Below are 27,395 nucleotides of genomic sequence, written 5' to 3'. Positions count from 1 at the left end.
TCCATAGAGGAAGCCTTCATTAACAAACAAAGGAATTTCTTCATCTTTGGAAGTCCTCTTCTCTGCCCCAAATCAGGACACTGGATTTTCTTTTTTCTTTTTTTTTTTTAAAGATTTATTTATTTATTATGTATACAGTGTTCTGTCTGCATATACACCTGCATGTCAGAAGAGGGCACCAGATCTCATTATGGATGGTTGTGAGCCACCATGTGGTTGCTGGGAATTGAACTCATGACCTCTGGAAGAACAGCCAGTGCTCTTAACCTCTGAGCCATCTCTCCAGCCCTGGATTTTCTCATAGAGGAGACTAGGCTCCATATTTGGGCCACAGAGAGATTGTTACAGATGTCATCTATTCTTCAAAGGACAGGTTATCTGACTTTGTGTAATCAAACAAACTTTTATTTACTATGCATTCCTCCTCTCTAAAAATGTCAAGTCTCTATTCCTTTCCATAACTTAGAAAACTATAAAAACTTCAATCATTTTCCCTGTATTTAAGAAATGCATATTCCTTACTGTTAATTTCTCTACTATTGGTTTCATGCACTTATTTATCCAACCTTCAGAGAACATAGACATTTTCTCTTTCTTTTTTTCTTTTTCTTTTTCGAGACAGGGTTTCTTTGAGTAGCCCTGGTTGTCCTAGAACTCACTTTGTAGACCAGGTTGGCCTCAAACTTGGAAATCAGCCCTCTGCCTTCCCAGTGCTGGGATTAAAGGTGTGCATCGGGGGCTGGAGAGATGGCTCAGTGGTTAAGAGCACTGGCTGCCCTTCCAGAGGACCCAGGTTCAATTCCCAGCAACCACATGGCAGCTAACAACTATCTGTAACTCCAGTTCCCTGGGATCTGACAACCTGACATCTTCACGCCAATGCACATAAAATAAAGTTAAATAAATTTAAAAAAATAAATAAATAAAGGTGTGCACCACTACCACCCAGCACCTAAAATTTCTTATAGAAAATAATTTATATGATCCAGGCACAGTGATACAAGCTTGCAATTCTTGCCCTCAGGAAGCTGAGGTATGAAACCTTGTCTTAAAAATAATACACAACAATAGACTAGAACAGAAGCTGGATATGGTGGCTCAAGCCTGTAATCCTATCACCCATGATGCTAAGGTAGGAGAATTATTGAAAGATGAAGGCCAGGTTGGGTTACAGAGTGAGTTTGAAGCCACACTCTACTAGACTGAGACTTATGGGGAGGAGGGATATCATTACAGATAAATCTCAATACTATCTAGCTTTCTAGATAGTCCTGGTAAATATGAATCTAACCCATGCTTATACAAACCAGTAAATGATTAAATCCATAAATGATTTGTTCCTTTGTAAATAGTCTGCATATTTAAACCTTTTTTTTTTTTTTTTTTGCTGTTTTTTTGAGATAGTTTCACTATGTAACCTTGGCTAGCACAGAGCTTGATTGCTACATAGACAGGCTGGCCTAGAACTCACAAAGATTCAGTTGCCTTCCATCCCACAAGTGCTGGGATTAAAAGTGTGAGCCATCATGCCTAGCTTAAACCATTTTCAAAATATTTATTTATTTCTATTTATGTGTGTGTACTGGGGTGGGGTATCCCTGTGGAGATCAGAAGGTGTCAGATTCCCTAGAGCTGGAGTTACAGTCAGTTATGAACTGCCTGACATGGGTGCTGGGAGCTGAAATCAGATCCTCTGGAAAAGCAGTAGCACCTAAACATCTCTCTGGCCTCATATTTAAGCAATTTTTAGCAAGGCTTATAGTCAATATACCTTTAACAACTTCATGCTTTCCATTAGGAAACACTTTTCCTTCTGATTGTGAAAATATGTTACTGAAGAAACATTACCATTTACTATACAAAATACATAAAGAAAAGTATTAAATGAAAATTTACTACCAGTTAGTAATTAAAATGAGCATAGTATATAAATCACATGAAAGACAGGCGGTGGTGACTCACACCTTTAATCCCAGCACTCGAGAGACAGAGCCAGGTGGATCTCTTTGAGTTCGAGGCCAGCCTAGTCAGTCTACAGAGTGAGATCCAGGCACCAAAACTACACAGAGAAACCCTGTCTCAAAAAGAAAAAAAAGAAAGAAAGAAAGAAAGAAAGAAAGAAAAAGAAAAAAGAGAAAGACAAGGCTACTACTCTTTTAATCCTTTGTGCTCTGTTTTTGGCCTAGGTTGCCCTTAAACTCGCTATGTAGCTGAGGTTAATCTTAAAATTCTGATCCTTCCTTCAGTCTCCACCTCTCAAATGCTGACATTTTAGGTACAAGCAACTATGCCTAGGTAAGGCATTTTTTGTAACTACAAATATTTTCATGTTTTTGAGAATATTATATAACTCAATACCCACACAGCACTTCATTCTGTGAAAGTACCACAATCAGCAATCTTACTGAGCTTTTAACTACTGAGCCATCTCTGCTGCCTCTCAAAGTTCTTAAAGCGTATTAATCCATCTGTGTTTACATTAATTGTGTGAGGGAAAAAAACTTCTTCCCCTTTTACATATAAATCCATAAAGATTAGGTAACTTGCCAAAACAACAAAACTGGTACACAGTGAGACTACACTCAAAGTCTTTTTCTTTACATTTTATTCCTTCCCATGAAACAGAAGGAAACATCCTAGAAAAAAAAATGCTTAAAAACAAAGACTAAGTTGCAATAGTTTACTAGAGTAAGCAGAGCTCTACTTAAGACTTCTCTCCCAAATCTCCATGCCTGGGAAATAACAGCAGTATTTTAGAGCAGAAGTCAAATCTTAACAGAGAATTTGCAGAAACTCAAATTCAGCAACAGTGAACTAGGGTTAATAGTCTGGGAAACCATATTGCTTACCTTTGCTGAAGATGCATATACTCTACCACCCAGCAATTCCATGATACACATACATATCTTAAAATTGACGTTAACTAAATAAGATCGACATAAGAATGTTCACAGGAAAGTTTGACATAGTCAAAGTTGTTTATCAAAAGGACAGTGAATAGTGGTGTATTGAAAATAAAATACTGAATAGCAATTGAAAACGAATGAACTATGTAGTACTCTTCAAATTCTATAGGGAAGACCCTCTCTCTCCTCACTAATTATATGCTAATATGCTTGTAAATATTAGAGCTGTACATTCAAGTTCTCTAGGTAAGTGCAAGATGGTCTAACTGCTATGGATCTTGGCCTAACTTTGGTAGATCATAAAAATGGTAAGCACAGCCAGGTGTTGGTGACTCACACCTTTAAAACCAGCACTTGGGAGGCAGAGGCAGGTGGATCTCTGTGAGTTTGAGGCCAGCCTGGTCTACAGAGTGAGTTCCAGGACAGCCACAGCTGCACAGAGAAACCCTGTCTCAAAAAACAAACAAACAAAAAAGACTTGAAAACATTCTCTAAGAGAATGCTAATAATTTCATAGTCCGTGATTTCACTCCTTGTTCTTTTCTTCCCTTTAGTCCTACTCTTTAAGAAACATGGAAAAAAAAAAAAAAAAAAAGCTCTGGAAGAACAGCCAGTGCTCTTAACCTCTGAGCCATCTCTCCAGCCCCTTTTTCCAATACCTTTAACTTAAAATTTTTTAAGTTTCCCTGTTTTTTGTTGTTTGCAGAGCCAGTTCTTTCCCGATACCTTAAGAATCAAACTCCAGGTCATTGGGGATGTGCTATGCGTCAAGAGCCTTTAACCACTGGGCAATCCTGTGAGTCCTTGTTTATTTCATTCCTTTTTCTGAAACAGGAACTTGCTGTGCTTAATAGCCAAGGAACGGTTTGAACTCATGATTTCTTCTGCTTTAGCCTCCTGAGTGATTATTACAGGCATAACAAAACTCAAGTTCTAGAATTTCTAACACATAGAAACAAAAACCACATGTGCTGTGTGTATGAGTTATGAAGCCTCACAATAAAATTGGCAGGTTGCAGGCTAGAGAGATGGCTCTGCAGTTAAAAGCATTTGTTGCCTCTTCCAAAGGATCTGAGGTCTACTTCTAGCACCCACATGGTGGTTTATAACTACCCGTTCCAAGGGATCAATACTTTCGATGCACAAACACTCATAGGTTAAATAAATCTAAAAACAACATCAACAAAAAACTTGGTATGCTAGCTATGCATGGTGGTATACTTCTGTAACTCCAGCATTTGGGAAGCTAAGACATGCCAGTTTGAGGTCACCTTGGGCCACATAGCACATAGTGAGTTACAGGATAACCTCAGCTCTGTCAAGACCCTCAAAAAAGCAAGCAAATAAACAGAAACTGACATGTTAACCTACCATCCAATCAACAAATTGTAATACTACAGGCATTATTGCATCTGTATGTTTTTTCCACCCTCTCCTTTTGTGCATAAAAGCACTTCCTTAAAGAATGTTCAATCTGTCTTTTAGTTGTTTGTTTGAGACAGGATCTTTCTTTTTTTTTTTTTTTTTTTGGTTTTTCCAGACAGGGTTTCTCTGTGTAGCTTTGCGCCTTTCCTGGGACTCACTTGGTAGTCCAGGCTGGCCTCGAACTCACAGAGATCCTCCTGCCTCTGCCTCCCGAGTGCTGGGATTAAAGGCGTGTGCCACCACTGCCCGGCTTCTGAGACAGGATCTTTCTACATAGGATGTCCTGGAACTCACTATGTAGAGTGCTTAGATTAAAGGCATGCACCACCACATCCAGTTTAAATCTGTATCTTAATCACTTTTTCTTTTTTTGAGACAGGGTCTCATAAATCATGATGGCCTGAAACTTGGATGTAGAACAGGCTGGCCTCAAACTCACAAGAGATCCTTTTGCCTCTGTTTCCCAAGTGCTGGGATTATGCCCTGGCTCAATCATATGTAATAAACTCCGACTATGCTCATCTGAATAAAAGTTACCACATCGAGTGTACTTTTCTATGAGCTGCTATTTCACTCACCATTTTGTTTGTAAAATTTATGTAAGTTAGTCAAACTGTGATTCAAAGGTACTGGAGTGCTTGTCTAGCATGTTTGAGCCCTGTGTTCTTTCCCAGCCCTGAAAACAAAGTGTAGTTCAGAGTCATGTACTTGTCTACAAACTGTACTTTCAGAGATTAGCAGACATGGAAACAAACATTTAGGAACTTGTGTAGCATCAGTTCTAATTTCTTTTACTGTAGTGGGTTTATTTAGCAAGTTTTAAGTGTAATTGGCCCCCATAATCCTACAACCTCATAGGGAGTGGCACTATTAGGAAGTGTGGCTTTGTTGGAGTGGGTATGGCCTTGTTAGAGGAAGTGTGTCATTATGCGAGCAGGCTTTGAGGTTTCATATACTTAGGATACTTACTTCCCAGTAAGTTAGTTAATTTCCTGTTGCCTGCAAGATGTAGCAGTCTTAGCGCCAGTACCACCTCTGCCTGCATGCCGCCATGCTCCCCGCCATGATGGACTGAACTTCTGAACTGTAATCAAGCCACCACAATTAAAATGTTTCCTTGGGGGGCTGGAGAGATGGCTCAGGGCTTAGGAGCACTGGCTGTTCTTCCAGAGGACCTGGGTTCAATTCCCAGCACTCACATGGCAGCTCACAACTGTCTGTAACTCCAGTTCCAGGGGATCTAACACCTTTACACCAATGCACATAAAATAAAGTTAAATAAATTATTAAAAAAACAAAACAAAACGTTTCCTTGGTAAAAGCTGTTGTGGTCATGGTGTCTCTTCACAGTAATAGGAAACCCTAACTAAGACAAGTGTAAATTAAACAAAGAAAGCAAAAGAACGTAGAGTGAGGCTGTGAAATAATCAAAGTCAGATCTTGAATGGCCTTCTAAGCAAATGTTATACAATTAGACGTCAGTAGAACAGTGAAAGGAAGACTTTGAAGGATTGTTAGTAAAACTACATTTGCTATCAAAGTTGTATATTTCTTTTCCTCAGCAGTGACTTGTTTTTTAATTTATTGATTAATTAACTGACTGATTACTGATTGCAATGCTAGGGATTAAATTTGGAGCCTTATGCATTCTAGGTCAATGTTCCACTAAGCTACAGCCCCAGTCAAACTTGTATTTTTCACAGAGGGGCTGGAGATGTGACTTGGTTGGTAGAGAACTTGCAGAGTACACACAAAGTCTTAGGATACATGAACCCATCTCAAAAACAAAAACAACCAAAGACCATATAATGTAAATGCAAATCAATGCAAAGAATAAACTGAAAAACCATAAAAAGAGAAGAAAAGCAGTCAGAAGGCCACAAAGAGTTTAAATGAAAGATGATGGTAGTCTGGACATAAGGTAAGAGTCATGTTCTAAGTACCTAAACATTCCTTTACTGAGTTCCCTTTACAGGATGGAAAAGGAATTTTAGACAAGCCAAGTTAAGATGTATGTTAGGGTCAGGCAGTGATGGCGCACACCTTTAATCCCTGCACTTGGAGGCCGAGGCAGGTGGATCTCTGTGAGTTCGAGGACAGCCTGGTCTACATAGTGAGTTTCAGGACAGCCAGAGCTGTTATACAGAGGAACCAAGTCTTGAAAAACAAAACAAAACAAGATGTATATTAGACAAGTGGAGATGTAGGCAGCAGTTGGGGATTCAAGCCTGAAGCACCAAAAAGACATATGACCTGGAGATTCAAAAGCAGGAGTGTGAAAGACATATGTAACTAAAACCAAGGCAGTGAATGACAACATACAGAGAGAGGACACAGTGGAGAAAACAAGGATAGTTTAAATTAGCACTGAACAGAACAGGCTGGACTTGGTGGTATGCATGCCTATACTCTCAGGACTCAGGAAGCAGGAGCAGGAACATTTATGTTTGAGGCTACAAGACCCTATTTTAACAACAACAACAACAGAAAGAACAACATTCCAGTTCCAACACCAACAAAATGCAAAAAACAAGCCCTGCAGTTCACCGTGTACAGTGTTGCCTAGCACACACACACAAGCACCAAACACTAGCTAAGGAAAAGAAAAAATATACAATCGTTTCAAAAGCAGTAATTCATCAAATTTCAGTTTTTGTTCTTGAGAAAAATTTTATGATCTTCTATTTTATCTTGGAATCTAAATTTTTTAAACTATTCTGTTTATTTTCAAAACCATTATAGACTTGAAAAGAGGTCAGGGATAAGTTTCTTAGGTAACATGCTGAGTTAGAAACATATGTAGAAAAGTAAGAACAATAATACTCTACCATTATTGTGTGGATTGTATGAGTTAATTTACATAAAACTCCTGGACACCAGATACTTAGCATCTAGCAAGGGCTCAAGGGCTCAAAAACAGTTTGTTATCATCTGCCATTCCCAACTTGAGAGCATTTATTTCATTCACTCCAAAATTTATTTGACTTTAATTTACAATTTTATAGAATTCAAACATTCAAAGTGAATTTAGTTTTAAAAAATTTTGCTTCTGATACTTTAATCAATAAATCAAACTGAACATCTGAAAAATAAAATATACTAAACATAATAATACATTGACCCCCTTAATAGTTTTATAGTTGTTTCTCTCTCTTTCTCTCTCTCTCTCTCTCTCTCTCTCTCTCCCCTGGCTGTCCTGGAACTAGCTATAGACAAGCTTGATCTCTAACTCAAGAGATTCCCCTGCCTCTTCCTCCTGTTTAAAGGCGTATGTCACCACTACCCAGCTACCTTCTTTACTTTTATTGGTGCATTGGCCAAGTATAAAAATTAAACCAGTCCCATGCCTCCTTTTTAGACAGTCTCACTAGGTAGCTCAAGCTAGCCTCCAAATTCACCATTTTGCTGACTCGGCTTCCCATTTACTAGGATTATAGGTATGTGCCACCACACCTAGCTGTTATTTATTTGCCATTAAAGTGATTATTGGAAAGCCATACTTTGTCTTTCTGTGCAAATATTAACTAACAATTATCATAAAGAAAGACCATGCTCTGATGTTCAGAATTTATTCAGGAAGTAATGAAGAAACACAATCTGTGTAATATGGTATACTTATAAAACAAAACTTTGGTTTCACAAAAGGTCACAGGCTAAAGGCCTGCTAATCTCTCCTTAGAGAAATGAAATACTTTAGAATATATAACACAAATTAAAACCAAATAAACATTAATAACTAGAAAGAAAAAATGTAAATATATAATCAACTGACAAATGGATGACTAAAATGTGGTGACCTAATACAGTGAAATATTAGGAATACAAAGAAACAAAATACGGATAAAATTTATAGCATGGATGAACCTTGACAACATCATGCTAAATCACAGGATTCTATATGGTATGATTCCATTTTTATAAAATGTCCAAAACAGGTTTTTTAAAAAAAGTAAGATTAGTAAATGCTTAGGACTTGAATATTTGAAAGTATTAGGGGGAAAGGATGTATGAGTTTCTTTTGGAGAGAATAGAAATTCTCAAGGTATTTTTTGGTTTTCTTGGTTGGTGCAGGGGAGAAAGGAGGGTTGGTTGAACATATTAGGCAAGCACTCTACCACTGAGTTAAATCCCTTGGCCTCTTTTGGAAGTAATGGAAATGTTTTTAAATTGTGGTGATAGCTACACAAAATCTAACCAAGTTTACTAACAAAGTCCTGAGAAGATAAACCACGATATCTTTAAGAAGTTTAGAATAGCACAAGTAAGATACATAAACAAGCCGGGCGGTGGTGGCGCACGCCTTTAATCCCAGCACTCGGGAGGCAGAGGCAGGCGGATCTCTGTGAGTTCGAGGCCAGCCTGGGCTACCAAGTGAGTTCCAGGAAAGGCGCAAAGCTACACAGAGAAACCCTGTCTCGAAAAACCAAAAAAAAAAAAAAAAAAAAAAGATACATAAACAAATAGCTATAATATAAAATAAAATACACCATATGTAGAATGTGTCATAAACAAGGGGCAAATATGGCTTACAGGAGTTCAGAGTGGGAGAGACTGTGAGTGACAACCTCATGGCATCTGAAAGGTAGATAAAATTTTTTAAAATGTGTATTAACAGGGAATGGTGGTAAATACCTGTGATTTCAACATTTGGGAAACTGAGGCAAAAAGAGGATTATGAGTTTGAGGCCAGCATGGGCTACACTGTAAGATTCTGTCTCAAAAAAGGGGAGGAACAGGTAGAAAAGAAATAATTTTACATTTAGGAAACATTAAAGGCAAAGCTTTGGAGACAGGAAAGTATTAATCATATTTGCAGACACTCCTAAGTGTAAAATCAGAGAGATTAAGGTCAGAGCATGGAGGTAATGATTTGTAATAAAAATCACTTAAAAGACACTTAAGACGGGCAGCAGTGGCACTCGGGAGGCACACCCTGGCGGATCTCTGTGAGTTCAAGGCCAGCCTGGTCTACAGAGTAAGATCCAGGAAAGGCACCAAAACTACATAGAGAAACCCTGTCTCAAAAAACAAAACAAAACAGACAAAAAAGACACTTAATAGAACAATTTAGAAAGTAGAGAAAGTAGAAGGTTTCATTTGGAGGGTGGTTCAGTTTTTTGTTTGAGACATGTATCTCAGTCTGGTTTTCAATTCCCAACTCTCTTGTCTCTCTCTATACCTCCAAAGTGGTGGGATTACAAGCTGTATCTCCATACATGATGAAAGCAGAGTTTTGATAAGAAATGATTACAATACTCCTCCTCCAGGAGCCAGAAATGAAGGTCTTATCAATAGGAATGGAAAGAGTGGGCAGAGATACTGAAAGGAGTTATATTAAAGAGGAACAATCAGCAAGTTGTTGCAGCTAAAATGAGAGCTGAGCAGAAAGTCTAATGTGAAGGGGGAGGCTCCAGACTAAGAGTAAGGGTGGAAAATGGTGCCCCTGAGAGAAAAATATGAGAGTTTTGAGTTATTTGTCTTTGGAGGAGTGGAAGAGAAGCTAGAAGTGTGAGTCTGGTTTTAGACTAGAGAAATGACCTTCGAGGGGGGGGCATGCGAGTGGCTAAAAATGTAACACCAGGGGTAAACAGAGGGCTCTGGGTTTTATATACAAAAACCACAAAGATGTTTATTAAGTAACAGTTTGATGTTTTGTTTTAAATGCTAACAAAACTCTTCTGAAAGATACATGACACTTGGGCTGGAGGGATGGCTCAGATGTTAAGAGCACTGGCTGTTCTTCCAGAGGTCCTGAGTTCAATTCCCAGCAACCACATGATGGCTCACAGCCATCTATAATGGGATCTGGTGCCCTCTTCTGGCCTACAGGCAGGATACTATATACATAATAAATCTTTTTTTTTTTTTTAAAAAAAAGATACATGATACTTGCTGCGACTCCTACAGTCTGGTCCCTATAAAAATATTCAGGAATTTCAGGTGGTTCAATGTTCCTAGGCGATTTTACCACTATCTATAACTGAGGCAAAAACAAAGAGGTCAATGAAAAGAATTTTGTTCTACCAAAGAATTACTCATAATACTGATATATCTAATGTCTCCAAGGACCTCAAATACAACATAGTCTGTACTGTTACTAGTAAAAGATTACACATAATTGCTTATTTTTAGAGGTTAAGAAATGTTTAAGTTTCTACATGTTTATACATAAAGGCAGAACTTAGAATAATTTTTCAAACTGTCCCATTTTTATACATAAAGGTAGAACTTAGAATAAATTTCAAACTGTCCCATTTTCAGCTTAGTGTTTAAATAACAAATTTTCTATTATATATACTTACATGTCTGAGCATAAAATCCCATCATAAAACATAGACCCCAGCAATCTAGTATTCTTATTCTTCAAATACCAAAAATAAGGCACAGAGAGATTATGTGATAAATAATGTTAGAGATGGGATTAGAACTTGTCTCCTACTTTACAGTACATCTATTACTCTTCCCCAAATACTCAAACGCTCAAATGTGGTATCTTTCTATTTTAAATTCCTGTGTTCTGACAGTCTACAATAACCAGAGAGCTAGTAAATATTGTGGTTTTGCATTTTACTTGGAAAGAATTGTTGGCAGTTTAACTCTTCTATGGCAAATTTCCAAGCTCTTGACCTACAAAGCTCTTCACTATCACAATACAAGAGTTCTGAATTTGATTACCATTCCTGGACTCTTACTCTGGCTAAGAAAATGCTACTGCAGAATCATAGTATGAGTCTGAGAAGCTTGAGGGAAGATTCTACCCACTCAAAACACAACCCCTAACCTTTATGCCTATAGTTCAGCTATTTGGAGGTTAAAGCAAGAGGATACCTTGATTCCAAAGGTTTGGGAGCCAGCCTGGGTATCATACCAATATCACCAATCTCATAAATAAATACATGAATAAATGAATAATACACCAGATCAGCAAGGTGGCTCACTGTGCAAAAGTACTTGTTGTCAAGCATGATGACCTGAGTTCAATCCCTGGGATCCACATGATGTAAGGAAAGAGCCAACTCCTGCAAGCTGTCCTCTGATATCCACATACAGACTGTAACATGCACATGTTCACAACCCTAAATACATAAATGCTCTAAAAATTAAAAAAAATTAAACCTTTTAAATGATCACTGACATGCAATGATACTCCTTTTTTAAAGACAAAGTAATATTTTAGAGAATATTTAGAGAGCTTTACTCAAACCACATTTAGAAAGGGCAAATGGACTAAAAAAGAGTAAAAATTACGTAACTGTCACAGAATATTTGAGATTATTATTACTTGTCCAAGGCCCCAAAGAATCTCATCTATGTGGAAGTAACAAAAATGATAACACTTTCCTTCTAACAAACAAACACACCTTCACTGCCTCCAGATGTCTCCATTAACAAGAACAAGCATTAATCATCATACTTGTGTACTCTGCATTATCGGGGGTAGAAATCTGAACTGCTTCTCTAGCAAGTTTTCTCACCAAACTTCAGCCATGGTTGCTTTCTTTGTTCTGGGATCATGACCTCCCACATATTCCCTCAGAAACTGAGACAGGTAGAGAACTGTATCATTTATCTTGTGCTACCTTATCAGCAGGAAAGAGGGTTAGCTGGATTCTCCCTAATAGATGATCCCTGTTAATGTTTCCGAAAGGGGTACTGGATACCAACACAGGCCTCTGGGGAGGTAGAAAGCTAAAGCCGCTGAGAATTAGGTCAACTTTGACAATTACTGCCAAGGTGACTGAAAACCTAAAGCTTACTCATGCAGGAGGCTAGCCAGGTCTCTAAATCCCAAGCTAAGAACCCAAGGCCCCAGAGCACTAGACTCGGCTCCACCCATTCTGCCCCACCAGGTTCATCTCTGGTAAAAATCAATCCTCTCTTCATCCCAAGCAGGAACTAGGCTGGGGAAAGCCAGGTCATGGACAGGACTTAAACACAACACATCCAAACACTCTAAGGCTGCTGGCACCACCGAGGTACAGCTGATGCCCTGGCTTTAACACACTGCAGCAGGCATTGTTTTCGCTCCTTCCCGGACTTAGACTCTGAAAGGCCTGTTAAGACCCCTGAACTGTCCACCAGGGCTTCTGGACCGCACGGGATGCTTGACCCCTTCCGGTAGTCTGACACTTACGTTGCTACCCTAGCAGGGAGAGGTCGGGCCCTAATGTCCGTGCATGATCAGCAGGAATACCCGGTAGCAGGCATAGCAGGCGGGAGGCAGCCGCATTGGCAAGTCAGCTGCTGGGAACCGCCTCCTCCAGGGGGCGGGGACAGAAGCACTGCTGTCAGAGTGCCCGCCCCACCCTCAATGCCCCTCTGCACGCCCACAGAACGCTTAAAGGGGCCGCAGCGATCATCACCCAGAGGTCGGCAGTCCCAAGATGCTGCCTCCAGCTCAAAGGTTTTCCAAAGCAGGATATAAATGACGTAACAACTTGGAAGTGGATCTCTGGTTTGGTAGTAATACAGGTAATGTCACAGAAATGAAGGAGATGACTAGTTTCCAATATCACAATTCTAAGTCTTTGAAGAGTGTTAAAAAAATTATTGCAGACAACAGTCAAACCATTAGAGTAAATATCCAGATGCCATCATGGAAGCTGCTTTTTCCATTAACCTTTCTTAGAAGTAGCAATTCTTCAGACTGCAGCACAAAGACACAGAAAGAAATTCCAGAAGCTTTCCAATGCTTCCTCTTGCCCTTTCACAGACTTCCTTAACAGCAAAGGGAAGGCTCCCAGGTAATGATATCAGTTAGGTAGGAAGGTTAATAGGAGGCAAAAAAGTAAAACAGCTTTCTTCCTTTTGTGAATAAAAGATAGCTTTTCAAAAATTCACCAAGAATTTACAAGTCTATGTAAGCAAAGGAATACTGCATACAAATACAATTGGGATATACAGTCATTTAATTTAAAAGGAAGCTCTTGATAAATTTGTAGGGAAACTGCATTATATCTCAGGGACTAAGGCGGAGTGATGGCTCAGCAGGTAAGCGTATTTACTAAACAAGCATCGCAAACTGAGTTCAGTCTCTAGAATCTACATAGAGATGGAAGGAGAAAACTCTACAAAATCCTCCTACTTCCACACAATACCATGGCACATGCACCCCACCCTCAATGCACACAATTAAAATAAAAAACCTCAGGGAGTAAAAGCATAGTCTTTGAGATCTTCAAAGATTATTATTGCATATCAATTTTCTTCACACTGAATGAGAAAAAGACATTCCTCCATTGAATTATTTTAATTTTGCAGCACTAGGGCTTGAACAAAGGGTCTTGTACATGTTAGGTAAGACCACTCCTTAGAACTCTGTCCTTTGCCTTCTTAAAAACTTACTTTATCCTTTAATCCCAGCACTTGGGAGGCAGAGCCAGGCGGATCTCTGTGAGTTCGAGGCCAGCCTGGGCTACCAAGTGAGTTTCAGGAAAGGCGCAAAGCTACAGAGAGAAACCCTGTCTCAAAAAATCAAAACAAAAAAAAAAAAAGAAAAGAAAAAAAAAAACCTTACTTTATATTTTGAAACAATGTTTCACTAAATCGCTCAGGTGTCCTATGAATTCTTTGTATAGTCTAGGCAGGTCTTGAACTTGTGATCCTCCTGGTTCAGTCTCCCAATAGCTGGATTACAGAACTGCACACCAGGCTCAGTTCCACAATATAATTTAAAAGAAAAAAACACACCCTACTAAAGCCATCAAATTAGTATGAGAATCAATATCTATTTATAAATTAACATCTCGAATGTGAACAGGGATTCAAGTGGAATTTAGGTTCAGAGGACAAGCATGAACACTGAGCATAGACTCAGGTTACCCTTAATCTGAAGGTCTTAGAGAATTGAAGAGAAACTGAAGAGTCAAGATGTTTCTACAGTACATTTACTGACATTCCTGAATTAAGTAATCAAGACCCTCTTTCATTATATACCCATGAAGTTAACATTGGTCTAAGGGTTTGTAGATTAGTCTTCCTCATCAGATTCTTTTTTTTTTTTTTTTTTGGTTTTTCGAGACAGGGTTTCTCTGCGTAGCTTTGCGCCTTTCCTGGAGCTCACTTGGTAGCCCAGGCTGGCCTCGAACTCACAGAGATCCGCCTGGCTCTGCCTCCCAAGTGCTGGGACTAAAGGCGTGCGCCACCACCGCCCGGCCCTCATCAGATTCTTAAAAAGATTTATTTTTACTATTTATGTGTATATCTGTGTGAGTTTGTATACACCATATTTGTGACTTGTGAAGAAATGCCAGGAGAGACTACTTCCTGAGATAAGATCTTTTATTTATTTAAAGTCAGGCTTAATGAAATATAATTCATATACAGTAAAATTTATTCCATATAGCATACAGAGCTTCATATCCATTTCCGCAAACAAGAACACCAACAGTCCAAAAACTTCCCTTGTGACCTTTATAGTTAATGTCTTTCCTCATTCCTAGGCAACCACCAATCAGTTCCTATACTTTTGCTTTTCCAACAGTGTTATATAAATAACATCATATAGTATGTTGTCTTTTTATTTTATTTATTTTCCTGGAGCTGAGGACCGAACCCAGGGCCTTGTGCTTGCTAGGCAAGCGCTCTACCACTGAGCTAAATTCTCAACCCCATATGTTGTCTTCTGAGTCTAGTTAAAGTTAGTATAATACAACTGAGATAAAGGTCTGAGATTGTGGCTCAATGGCAGACCCTTGCTCATCATGTCTGACTTCCTGGGTTCTATACCCAGGAACAACATCAAAAAATAACAGATCATCCATGCAGATACATATAATGGCCATTTCTTCCTTTTTATTACTTGACTGCAAGATATAAACATGTTCCTGTTTACCAATTTAAGCCATTGAGTTAAAACATTTTGAAAAGAAAATGCTAGCAGCCTTCTCATACACGTTTTTGTATACATGTTCAGTTTTATTTCTCTCAGATAAATACCCACAAGAGGGATTGGTTTGTGATATGTTACGTGTATATTTAATCTTACGAGTAAATAATTGTTTTCCAAAGTAGCTGTATGGACCATTTTGAATCAATTTTGAGAATTCAAGGGTAAGTGAATTACTAGTCCTAACTTCCTATTTGTTAACTGTTTTTTTATATTTCTAATATTGTGATTTTATTAGAACACAATGCTTCAAAAGCTATCTCTACTGAAGTCCAGCAAACATGATAAAGAACTGTAGCCCCAGCTCCTCATGAGGCTGAAGTAGGAAGATCACTTTAGCCCAGAAGTCCCAGGCAAGCCTGGACTGCATAATGAAACCTCCATGATGACATGTCTTTAATCCCAGCACTCCAGAGGTAGAAGCTGGCAGAGTTCTCTTATTTCCAGGCCAGCCTGGTCTATATGATGAGTTCCAGGCCAGTCAGGATCATAATGAGACCCTGTTACTAGGTGTCAAACATACATCCTATTTGTATCTGGTTTTATACCTAAGAAATGGAGCCAATTCGCTATGCAATTGTTAACAATTCATAACATGTTCTTTAAAAAAAAAAAAAAATCAGTCATCAGTCATCATTTAGTATGAATCACAGTTTTTTGTTTTTTGTCTTTGAGACAGGGTTTCTGGGTAGCTCTGGCTGTGTAGAACCCCATCTGTAGACCAGGTTGGCCTCTAACTCAGAGATTCACTTGCCTCTGCTTCTCAAGTGCTGGGAATAAAGGCATGGGCCACCACCACCTAGCCATAGATGTCATTTTATAGCAGTTTCAAAAGTAAATACCAATGAAAACTACTCTTTCAAATTGCATCTGTGAGTAGTCAAATCAAGTTTTTGTTTGTTTGTTTGGTTGGTTTTTTTGGTTTTTCGAGACAGGGTTTCTCTGTGTAGCTTTGTGCCTTTCCTGGAACTCACTTGGTAGCCCAGGCTGGCCTCGAACTCACAGAGATCCGCCTGCCTCTGCCTCCCAAGTGCTGGGATTAAAGGCGTGCGCCACCGCCGGCCGGCTAAATCAAGTTATTTTTTTTTCTATACCAACAATCTATATGGATCAACAAAAGTACTGTTAGAATAACCCAAAAAATGTACCCTTAAATACATTGTCAGAGTTTTCTATGTTTTAAAAAGAATGATTATTATTATTTTTATTTTTTGGTTTTTTGAGACAGGGTTTCTCTGTGTAGTTTTGGTGCCTGTCCTGGATCTTGCTCTGTAGACCAGGCTGGCCTTGAATTCACGGCGATCCGCCTGGCTCTGCCTCCTGAGTGCTGGGATTAGAAGGCATGCTCCAACACTGCCCAGCAAATTATTATTTTGAATTATGTCTAAGTATTTGTGTGTGTCTGTGTTGGGTATGTGAACACGCATGCAGGTGCCCAGGGAGGCCATTAGAGGATGCCAGATCCCCTGAAGCTGGAGTTACATACAGGCAACCATGAGCCACTTGATGTCGATGACTGGAAGTAGCAATTTCCTCAAGACAAAAACATTCTATTTCCCAGGTAACTTCCTTAACACAAAAGGTAAACAACTCAAAATAGCTTCAGGAAAGTCCCTAAAACTGACCAGATTGACTAGGTCCTCCTCTCCCCAAGACTATATGAGAAAAGTTTGAGAGCCACTTTCAGACAAGACAAGCTGCAAAGAAGACTTTCAGACCAGGCAGGCTGCCTTGAAGAGGTTTAAACCAAGTGTCACTGGGGAAAGGATACTCTCCAATCCTGTACCCAAGGTTCTCAACGTTTTAGAGTTGTCACCTGTGCTGGAGTGGGGGCTTTGATAACGCAGCTGTCTTTCAGTCATTTCTGCTCCTGTAAGTAACCCCAATAAAACTCACTGATTCACCAAGCTGAACTTTGGCATTATCCATACTTTGGTTGTCATGGTCTCATTATGTAGGGTGAATAGGCATGTGTATGAATCTCCCCAGGAAAAGTCTTGTCACACAACATGAACTCAGGTCCTCAAGGAGCAAAAAGTGCTCTTAATCTCAGGACCAACCCTCCAGCTGCCAAACTGGCTTTTCAATATTCAGATGGACTTTTCTATGGATTAAATACAATTTTAAAATAATGCCTTCATATAGCAAGTCACATTAAACATTTTTATTTTCAAAAGTGTAATTTTCTAGAAGACAAGAAGAAAAACTATTAATAAAATTTAAGGAACATAAATAATATGCCCCATGTTACAAATACTAAAAGCTTTAAGAAAAAGAGGGTCTGGAGGCCAGCGAGACAGCTCAGTGAGTAAAAGTGCTTGCTGCCAAGCCTCATGACCCGAGTTCAATCTCCAGTACCCACAAGGTAGAAGGAAAGGAAAGATCTGGTTCCTACAAGTTGTACTCTGACCTGCATACACACTAATAAATGTATTAAAAACCTTTAAAAAAATAGGTCTAGAACTTTTGTACATCTTGGTAATCATGTAAACTGTATACACACACACACACACACACACACACACACACACACACACACACACACGAAAAACATTAAATATTAACAACCATTTTCAATAGAATTGAAAAGAGAACACAAAATGACAAATAAATGCTGACAGCAGGACTTATAATAGCCTCAAAATTGACAAATACTCATCAACTTATAAATGAGGCAAACCAATGTGGTATAGCCATATAATGGAGTATCATACAGTCATAAAAAGGAATAGAGTGGTGGTGGTGCACACCTTTAATCCCAGCACTCAGGAGGCAGAGGCAGGCGGATCTCTGTAAGTTTGAGGCCAGTCTGGTCTACAGAGCGAGTTCCAGGACAGTCAGGGATACAGAGAAATCCTTTCTCAAAAAACAAAACTAAAAGGAATAGAGTAATGATACATGCTACAACATGTATGAATCTCAAATATTATTCAAGGAGAAAGATGTCAGATACAAAAGGACATGTGTTGTATGATTCCACTGTTATGGGGTATTATAAAGTGGTTGCTAGGGAATGAGGGGGAATGGGAAGTGACTGATAAAAGGTACAGAATTTTCTTCTGATGGTGTGACAGAAACATTTTGGAATTAAGACAGTGATAGTTAACATGTTTTGTGAATGTTAGAAGCTACAAAATAAGTTTCATGGTACAGGAATTATATAATTTAAGAGTGTACAATTTATATATATTAACAAGAGACAATTTTTAAAAAGCCATTGCATATTCACTAAAGAGGTACTCTACAGCCAGAAAATAGCTATTAATAGTTACACAGATGAATCTAACAGTCCACGGTGGGGAGCATTAATTACTTAATATATTGTACAGCAATACAAGCCCAAACAATGTATCTAGAGGCACATTCATGTGTAGTTAAATAAAAAACTAAGGAGTGGCTATGCTGGAAGCTCAGCATAGAAGAGGCAAGGAAGGAACTGAAAAATGGCTCAGCAGTTAAAAGCACTTGTTCTTGCACAGGACCCAGGTCCAGTTCCCAGCATCCACATGGCAGCACATCACTTTCTGTAGCTCCAGTTCCAGGGGATCTGACACTCTATTCTGTCCTCCATGGGCAGCATATACTCACATGGTACAGACACATACATTCAGGCAAATCACCCATACAAATAAATAATTTTGTTTGCTTTCAAACAGGGTCTCTATATAGCCCTGGCTATCCTAAGACTTACCAGGTAGACCATGTTAGCCTCAAACTCACAGAGATCTGCCTGCCTCTGCCTCCCAAGTTCTGGAATTAAAGCCATGCAACTATACCCATTTAAAAAACAAACAAACAAAACCACCACAACAACAACAAAAAACCCAACATCTTTTTTTTTAATTTTTTTTTTATTTTTTATTTTTTAAAGAACACTGGATGCTCTTCCAGAGGGCCCAGGTTTGATTTCTAGCACCTAAATGGTGGCTAGCAACTGCCTGTAACTCCAGTTCCTAGAATCTTCTGGCCTCTTCAAAGATTGAATGTGTGTGGTAGTACATACACATACACATACACACAGGCACTCATATACATAAATAAAAATTACAAAGAAGGGCAGGGAATATAATCAGGAATACAAGAAAGGAGATTTGCCTGTCCACTGGTAATGATTTAGTTCTTTAGCTGAGGATAGGAAACAGGTGCTTGTTTCTTTTTAAAATGATAGCATAATTATTTTTAATATATAAGACACCGTGGAGATTTAAAATAGGAGAGAGACTTTGCTTCCAACTAAAAGGATCTTATAATATGAAAACATACTCTGCAGTGTTTAAGCACAAGTGTAAAGTAAACTGTTTTTAACCTGAAAGGCATAATGGGAGGGAGGAAAGGGAGGAAGCAAGGGAGGAAAAGAAGGAGGGAGGGAGAAAAAGAGATTGAGAATATTCCACAACTTCTTCCCTATCATTAACTATCACACTTCAGAGAAGTCAACTAATCTTTGAGACTTTAGTATTCTCATGTATAAAACTATTCTCATGTATAAATACACGTTTGTATTGACCTCTAAAATACTATGAAATGGTACTTGACAACAGTTATTTACATCCAATAAATAAGGTGTTTTCAATGTCAAGTTTCTCAGTAAAAACAAACAAAAAACCAAAACTGTAGTAGCACTGGCAAAAATCACAGTCTACTTTCTACCCTTGTTTAAATTATTATGAAGAAATGGTGGTTTGCTTTATTTTAGCTTTATAGAAAAGTAACAATCCAAAAAACTTGCTGGAACTCCAACCCTAGGGGGATCTAACTCTTCTGGCTTCTTTGAGCATCTTCATTCATGTGTCTCCACTCCACCACACAATAAAAATAAGAAAAATTAATCCAGGCTGCTGGTGGTGCCATACACCTTTAATCCTAGCACTCTGGGAGGCATGAACACATTTTGAAGAAACATGATAATCAACAGCTGTTTCTCTAACCCCTGAAGATTCAACGCTAACTAGGAACATTTCAAACAGTTTCCACCAGATTTTTTTGGTATTAAAGCCTTGGTAACTTCATAGTAAGGGTCCTAATAATTAAGGCCAGTCCATACTACCTACTGTACTCTTGTCTACTGCTGTCTTCTGCTGCTGTCAAACACCTAGAGACACAAAAACTGTCAGAGCTTAGAGTTTCTCCTTACTCACCCATGCTGTATATTCAAGTAGAACCAAAAGAATTCCAGTTAGTTGACTGGTAACGACACATGGATATCACATACCCCTGATATAATGGTATTCTTTCAAAAAAAAAAAAAAATACACGTAACCCTAATCTAATTATGAGAAAAACATCAAACACAGAGGAAGTAGCATTCTACAAAGTAACTTTTAAAAAGTTCCCTTGGGGCTGTAGAGATGGCTCCGAGGTTAAGAGCACTGGCTGCTCTTCCAGAGGTCCTGAGTTCAATTCCCAGCAACCACATGGTGGCTCACAACCATCTGTAATGAGATCTGGTGCCCTCTTCTGGCATGCAGACAAACATGCATAAATTTATGTATTTTTTATAAATTTATAAGTAAATTTATTTAAAAAAAAAAAAAAAGACATTGTCAAATGATCTTTTAAAAAGTTTCCTTAAAATCAAGGTCCTGAAGACAAGGGAAGACGGAGAAACTGCCCAAGAGAAGAAGAGGCAAGGACAGAAGACCACTAGATGTAATGTGTTGCCCTGGACTGGACCCTGAAACACAACTAGGGTATGAATAGAACATCTGTTGAAATCCAAATGAAATTCAGTGGGGTTTTTTTGATTGTTTGTTTGTTATTTTTCAAGACAGGGTTTCACTGTGTATCTCTGGAACTCACTCTGTAAACCAGGCTGGCCTGGAACTCAAGAGATTCATTTCACCTGACCTCTGCTTCCAAAGTGCTGGGATTAAAGGTGTGCACTACCACCACTACCACCACTACCACCACTACCACCACTACCACCACCACCACCACCACCACCACCACCACCACCACCACCACCACCACCAGGCTGAAATTCAGAGAGATGGCTCAGTAGGTGAAGGCATCTGACCCCAACACCTGATGACCCAAATTCAATCCCAGTTATCATCCTGGTAGAAAGAGAACAAACCCTGAAGGTTGTCCTCTGACTTCCACTCACACATTGTGGTATGTACACCCAAACACATAGTCCAGTAGTTCTCAACATTCCTAATGCTTCAACCCTTTAAAATTCTTGGTTGTGGTAACCCCAACCATAAAATTATTTCATTGCTACTCTGTAATTTTTCTACTGTTATGAATCATAATGTAATCTGATATGCAGGATATCTGATATGTGACCCCTGTGAAAGGGTCATTCAACCCCCAAAGGGGTCATGACCCATAGGTTGAGAAGTGCTGACATAAAGAAACCTATACCCATGAAATAAAATAAAAATAGCAGGACATAGTGACACATGCCTTTAAACTTAGCATTAGGAAGGCAGAGACAAGCAGATCTGTGAGTCTGTCTACATAGTAAGTTCCATGATAGCCAGAACTATGTGGAGACCCTGTCTCAAAAAACAAAAACAAAAACAAAAATAAATAATAAAATATATTGTTGGTTTCTTACCTTGACAATTGTACCATGTAAGATGTTAACAAGAATGTAGATAAGAGGAACTTAATTCTATGCATCAGTTTTGCAATAAATTTTTTGCTTAAATCTAAAATAAAATATTATTTTTTAAGTTTCTTTTTAATATAACTATCACTCTCCAAACATCAATATCATGAAAAACAAAACTTTTTTTTTTTTTTTTTTTTTGGTTTTTCAAGACATTGTTTCTCTGTGTAACAGTCCTGGCTCTCCTGGAACTCACTCTGTCGACTAGGCTGGCCTCACAGAGATCCACCTGCCTCTGCCTCCCGAGTGCTGGCTGGTGCCACCACAGCCTGGCAAAACAACATTTTTAAAGATAGGAGCACATTACTACTAGAATGGTTAATAAATAAATAAATGAAAGAAACTGTTAAAACTAAGTACAGTCAAGAATGTGGAGCAATAGGAAACCCTATTCATTGTTGATGAGACTGCAAAGCAGTACAGCCACTTTGAAAGACAGTTTGACAGTTTCTTACAAAACCTAAACAAAGTCTTACCATGTAATGCAACAAAATTTACCCAAATGAAGTAAAAACTAGGTTTTTACTAATAAACAGTCCTGAAAATGTTTATTAGCAGCTTTGTTCATAACTGCTAAAAACCAGAAGTGAATACAATATTCTTCCAAAGGTGAGTAAATGTGGTTCATTCATAAAGTATCATTCATCAATGAAAATAAATTAGCTATCAAGCTTTGAAAAGATATAGAAGCTCCTAAGTGCCAGTGTGATGTTGAACACCTATAATCAGCACTTCAGAGGTAGAGGCAGGAGCATCAGGAGTTTTATTTACACAGTAAGTTCAGTGCCAGTCTAGATTACAAGTTTCGAAAAATAAACAAAAAAATCTATATGAGCCTAAATCCTACAGCGAAGTTAAAGAAATCAGTCTGAACAGTACATAAGGTATAATGATTCTAATTATACATGACATTCTGGAAGAGGAAAAGCACAAAGACAGTAAAATGGCTGCCAGAGTATGAGAAAGGAACAAATCAGTGAAATGATGAGTAAAACTATTCTTTACTATTTTTGTTGTTTTTTAACTTGTAACACAAGTGTCTAACAGCACAGGAGAACACAGGCCCCATGCAGACAGCAGTCCGGGGTCATACCAGTCCTTCTGTCTCACAGTGCTAAAGGCCTTTATTATGAGGGCCTAGGCACGTCTACACAAGTCACACAAACATAAATCTACAATTTTCTAGTTTTCTTAGTGGAAGACTTCTGGGCTAATCTGTTGAGATACTGTTCACATTCAAAACTACAGAACAACACACCAAAAACCATTTATTTAGTGTATGTGTATATATACAAGTGCACCAGTACAGCATGCATGTGGAGATCAGATGTGAAAGTTGGTTTTCCTACCATATGAGTCCGAGGATATAGAACTCAGGTCCTAAGTCTTGGTGGCAAGCACCTTAACCCACTGAGCCATCTAACCACCCTGGGCTTGTTATTCTTAGACAAGGGGCATCTAGCCCAGACTGTCTTCAAACTTGCTAAACAGTCAAACTTGAGCTCCTTCTCCTCCTGCCTCTACCACCTAAGTACTGGCAGGTGTACTCCACCATGCCAAACTGACCTACTTTGTTCCAGGCACTGTATGAAATACTAATATACTTCACTTCTGTGAGGAATTCTGGCACAAACAAAAAACAACATATCAAATAACAATAAACGAAACAGAAAAATGAGGTGAAAAGCACCAAGACAGCTATTCTAATTGAGAACTTAGAAAAATGCTTCTTTAAGGAATATGAGTTGAGATGCGGATTAAGCCTGTTAACACAGGCTTGAGATAATAAAGGCAGAGTGGGGTGGGAGGTTCTAGGCAGAGAACAGGAAAAGTAAAGGAAAGTTTATTAGGTAGGCAGGACAAGTGCACTGATAAGAATAATCTAAGTAGGGTTAAAGAGATGGCTCACTTAAGGGCATTTGCTGCTGTTGCACAGGACCCGAGTTCTATTCCCAGCATCTACATGGTGGCTCACAATCACCTGAAAGTTCAGTTCCAGGGGGCCCAACACCATCTTCTGATTTCTGTGGGCACCAGACATGCAGGTGGTACACATACATACATGCAGGCACAACACACATAAATAAAATAAATAAATCTAAAAATTAAAAAAAAAGAACCTAAGTACATCTTTGAGCTCAAGATGTAAGAATGACAATCATCTAAAACGGCAACCTTCTTCAACACTGACCACCAAGAAACAATCACAATTAGATTAACACCTCAAGATCTCAATTTTAAAGCTGCTATGGTGATGCAGGTCTGTAAATACCAGCATGGAGGTGGCAAAGGTAGGAGGTTTACCACAAATTCAAGGTCATCCTAATCTACTTAGTGGGTTTCAGGCCACCCAGGGACACAGAGCAAGATGCTATCTCAAAACAGTACACAACTGCCATTTTTACCTCACCCTTGTCCTACCACTCACAGCTACCCATAAGGTAAACACTGTATTTTCAACTGGCTCCCTAAAATATTACCATTCCTGTCATCTGTTCTTGAATTTTTTTAAAAAGTCATTACTTTATATAGAATGACCATAAGAACATAGACCCTAGCTACTAAGTTGGATTCAAATTCAGGTTCTTTAAGTCATATGACCCCAAGCAAGTTGCATAATCTTTCATAGTTCCCTCAGGGGTAAAATTCTGACAGTTAAAAAAGATAAAACATGACACACAGAAATCATCCATTAAATATTAGCTACTGCTAGTAAATGTATTTAGAATTTACTTTGTTCAAGGCCCAAAGCTGAGCTAGAGGGATTATAGACACTATAATTTGCTATAGTGAATTGTTTGAAAGATAAACCTGTTAAACTCCCTTGAGTGCTTTTTTTCCTGGCTCACAAACGTGTTCCTTGAATCTAGAATAAAGTTTAATATCTAGCAGACATCAATCTCAGTAGAGAACAAGATAACCTGGCTTTACTAGAATATAAAGTTTTCATTTGTTCTTCTTGGGATCTTGCTGCTGTTTTTTGAGACAGTCTCACTCTGTAACCCAGTTTGGCCTGAAGTTCACTATGTAGCCCAGGCTGCTCTCATGCTCATAGCAATCCTGCTTTAGCCTTCCACATACTGGAGTTAGGGCGTGAACCACCATGCCCGGCAAGTCTTCATAGTCAATCAAGGTTTTCACCACTAGGAGCTGGAGAAACAGCTCAGAGTTAAGTGTACTTGTTGCTCTTGCAGAGGACCCAAGTCTGGTTCCCAGCACCCACATGTCTGCTTATAAGCATCTCTAACTCCAGTTCCAGGGGATCCAATACCTTCCTCTGAAGTCTGTGGGGCAGGCACATACACACATATAGACAGAACACCCATAAACATAAATTAATCTTTTTCAAAAAGATTTTAACACTGTCCATATATATATTTTTATATATATTTTATTTTCTGTGCATTGGTCTTTTGCCTGCATGTATTTCTGCATAAGGTGTTGGATCCTGGAGCTACAGACAGTTGTGAGCTGGCATTGTGCATGCTGGGAATTGAACCTGGATCCCCTGGAAGAGCAGTCAGTGCTCTTAACCACTGAGCCATCTCTCCAGCCCAGAAGTTAATTATTTTTAATTGCTTTCTCCAAATCCAAGTGTTCATAATATTAAGGTATTCATCTATTCATCACTAAAACTGAATTACCACACACCATTCTTCATAACTCAAAGTTGATGATCCAAACTTTAAAAATAATACAGAAAATTATATGGCATATTGCTATGGAATACCTTTGCTTGACACCTCCTTAAGTGAACAGTATTAAAAACTACTTGTGTAAGATTTTGGGATCAGAGAGGCAGCTTAAAGGGTGTTTTCTGCTAAGCTGGACAACTGACATTTGATCCCCAGAACCTACATGATGGAAGGAGAGAACAAACTCCAGAAAGCTGTCTGACATCTGGCTATGGACACACCCAGCCTCCCACACACAAATAAATGTAAAAGCTCTTTAAAAATATTTATGTGTATAGGTGTTTTGTCTGTGTACCACATGTATGCAGTGCCCGTGGACACCAGAAGAGGGCGTCGGACTCCCTGGAACTAGAGTTTACAGATGGCTGTGAGCCATCATGTGGGTGCTGGGACTGGACCCAGGTCCTCTGGAAGAGCAGTGTCCCTAAGTACTGAGCCATCTTTCCAGCCCCATGTTAAAAAAAAAAAATTAAAAACGTTGTGTACAATTTTTTCATTACAAGTTTACTACCTTGATTTAATTGATGTTGGCAACTAAATTGATTTGATTTTCTTCATACTAAACCTTACAGTTTGTCCAGTCCCTTTAGAAGTCTCAAATGACTGATTTATATTCTTGTTCTTTAGGTCATAGAAGGACTTTTCAGGGTGATGAAAATGGAGAAAAAAGGATTTCACCTTTCTAAAAATGAGTTTTCAGTTCTATAATTATGCATAATGTAAGACAAGCATCCTATCTGGGCCAAGATTTAATGCCTTGGATCCTAGGAGAATTAAGAGTCGTGCATAAATTTGGGGCAAGTTCTGCAAAAACCTCTATTGATGCTGAATCAGAAACTCATTGTTAAGATTCATCAACACGGATATATTCTCTAACACACAGCAGCCACTCTGGGAACATCTCTCTCATCATCTCCTATGCAAGAAACAAAATGGGATGCATTCAACCTCGCCTGGCAATTACCACGACTTCGGGCAGATCTCGCAGCAGCAGCAGCAACAACAACAACGATTTGCTAAGAGCTCAAAAGTGAGGCTCCCGTTCACCTAGCCTTACAGTGGCAAGGCCTGGCTAACCTACACGGCTGGCTATTGTACTGATCCCCGAAACCTTCCCAGCTGCCAAATACCTCAACTCTGCTGACACTTTCTGAGGGAGAAAACCAAGGGCGGGGCGGTGAATGGTCAGAATCGTTAAGGGATAAAAAAAAAAAAATCCTCGCAGGTAGGGGACGCAGGGACGGAGACCGGCCCGGGCACCACGCTCTCTGGTCCGGCTCTGAGGCGACTAGGCCCTTCACACCCACCACAGCCCTCCGGGGCTCGCGTTCATTCATTTGACAATTCCGCGAGGCGCACTCCCCACCCGCCGCCGAGGGCCTGGCTCGCGGGGAGCCCCCGCCCCAGTCTCGGACACCTCAAGCCTCCAGGCGCGGCCCGGCGCCGCCCGCCAACCCCCGGCGCGGCCAGGAGCGCCCCGCCGCGCGCCCGGCTCACCTGCATCCCAAGCCGGGGTCTCCAAGGCAAGCGAGCGCCCACGCCCCCCCCTTCTCCCGCCCTGCCAGCCGCGGGCTCCCCGGCCTCCGCCCCGCTTCGCCGCCTCAGACCTGCCGGGGTTCGCGAGACCGCGGCCGCGCGCAGCCGCCGAGGGGGGGAGGGCCGCCGCCCGCGGACGTGGGCCCCCGGGCGCGCGCGACGCCGGGTCCTCGGGGTCCGGGCTGCGAGGGGAGGCCCAGCGCCCACTCACCTCCGCCGGGTCAGAACCGAGGGGCCTGCTCTAAGCCGTTTAAAAACCGCTTGGGCCGCCGCACACCCCGCAGTGTCCTCGTCGTTTATTGGTCCGCGCGAGACCGCCTCTCGCCCTC

General features: G+C 39.7%; 1 protein-coding gene across 5 annotated transcripts in view; it reads right to left on the bottom strand.

Moving 5' to 3' along the window:
* The window catches only part of Ckap5 (cytoskeleton associated protein 5), a 112,254-nt gene extending 84,859 nt beyond the window's left edge, over positions 1-27,395 (bottom strand). Inside the window, exon 1 of one of the 5 annotated variants that reach the window (XM_006984349.4) lies at positions 27,278-27,395. The gene's annotated coding sequence lies outside the window, so the exon portion shown is untranslated. Of the gene's footprint in view, positions 1-4,909; positions 5,010-5,300; positions 5,416-12,465; positions 12,595-27,027; positions 27,126-27,277 lie in introns of those variants that run through there. The other 4 variants (XM_076569980.1, XM_076569982.1, XM_076569981.1 and 1 more) reach the window with 4 other exon arrangements.

Source organism: Peromyscus maniculatus, chromosome 4, assembly GCF_049852395.1.
Source record: "Peromyscus maniculatus bairdii isolate BWxNUB_F1_BW_parent chromosome 4, HU_Pman_BW_mat_3.1, whole genome shotgun sequence".
Classification (NCBI taxonomy): Eukaryota; Metazoa; Chordata; class Mammalia; order Rodentia; family Cricetidae; genus Peromyscus; species Peromyscus maniculatus.
The sequence above is the reverse complement of the archived record's forward strand: the minus strand, read 5'-3'. Positions and strand labels throughout refer to the sequence as shown.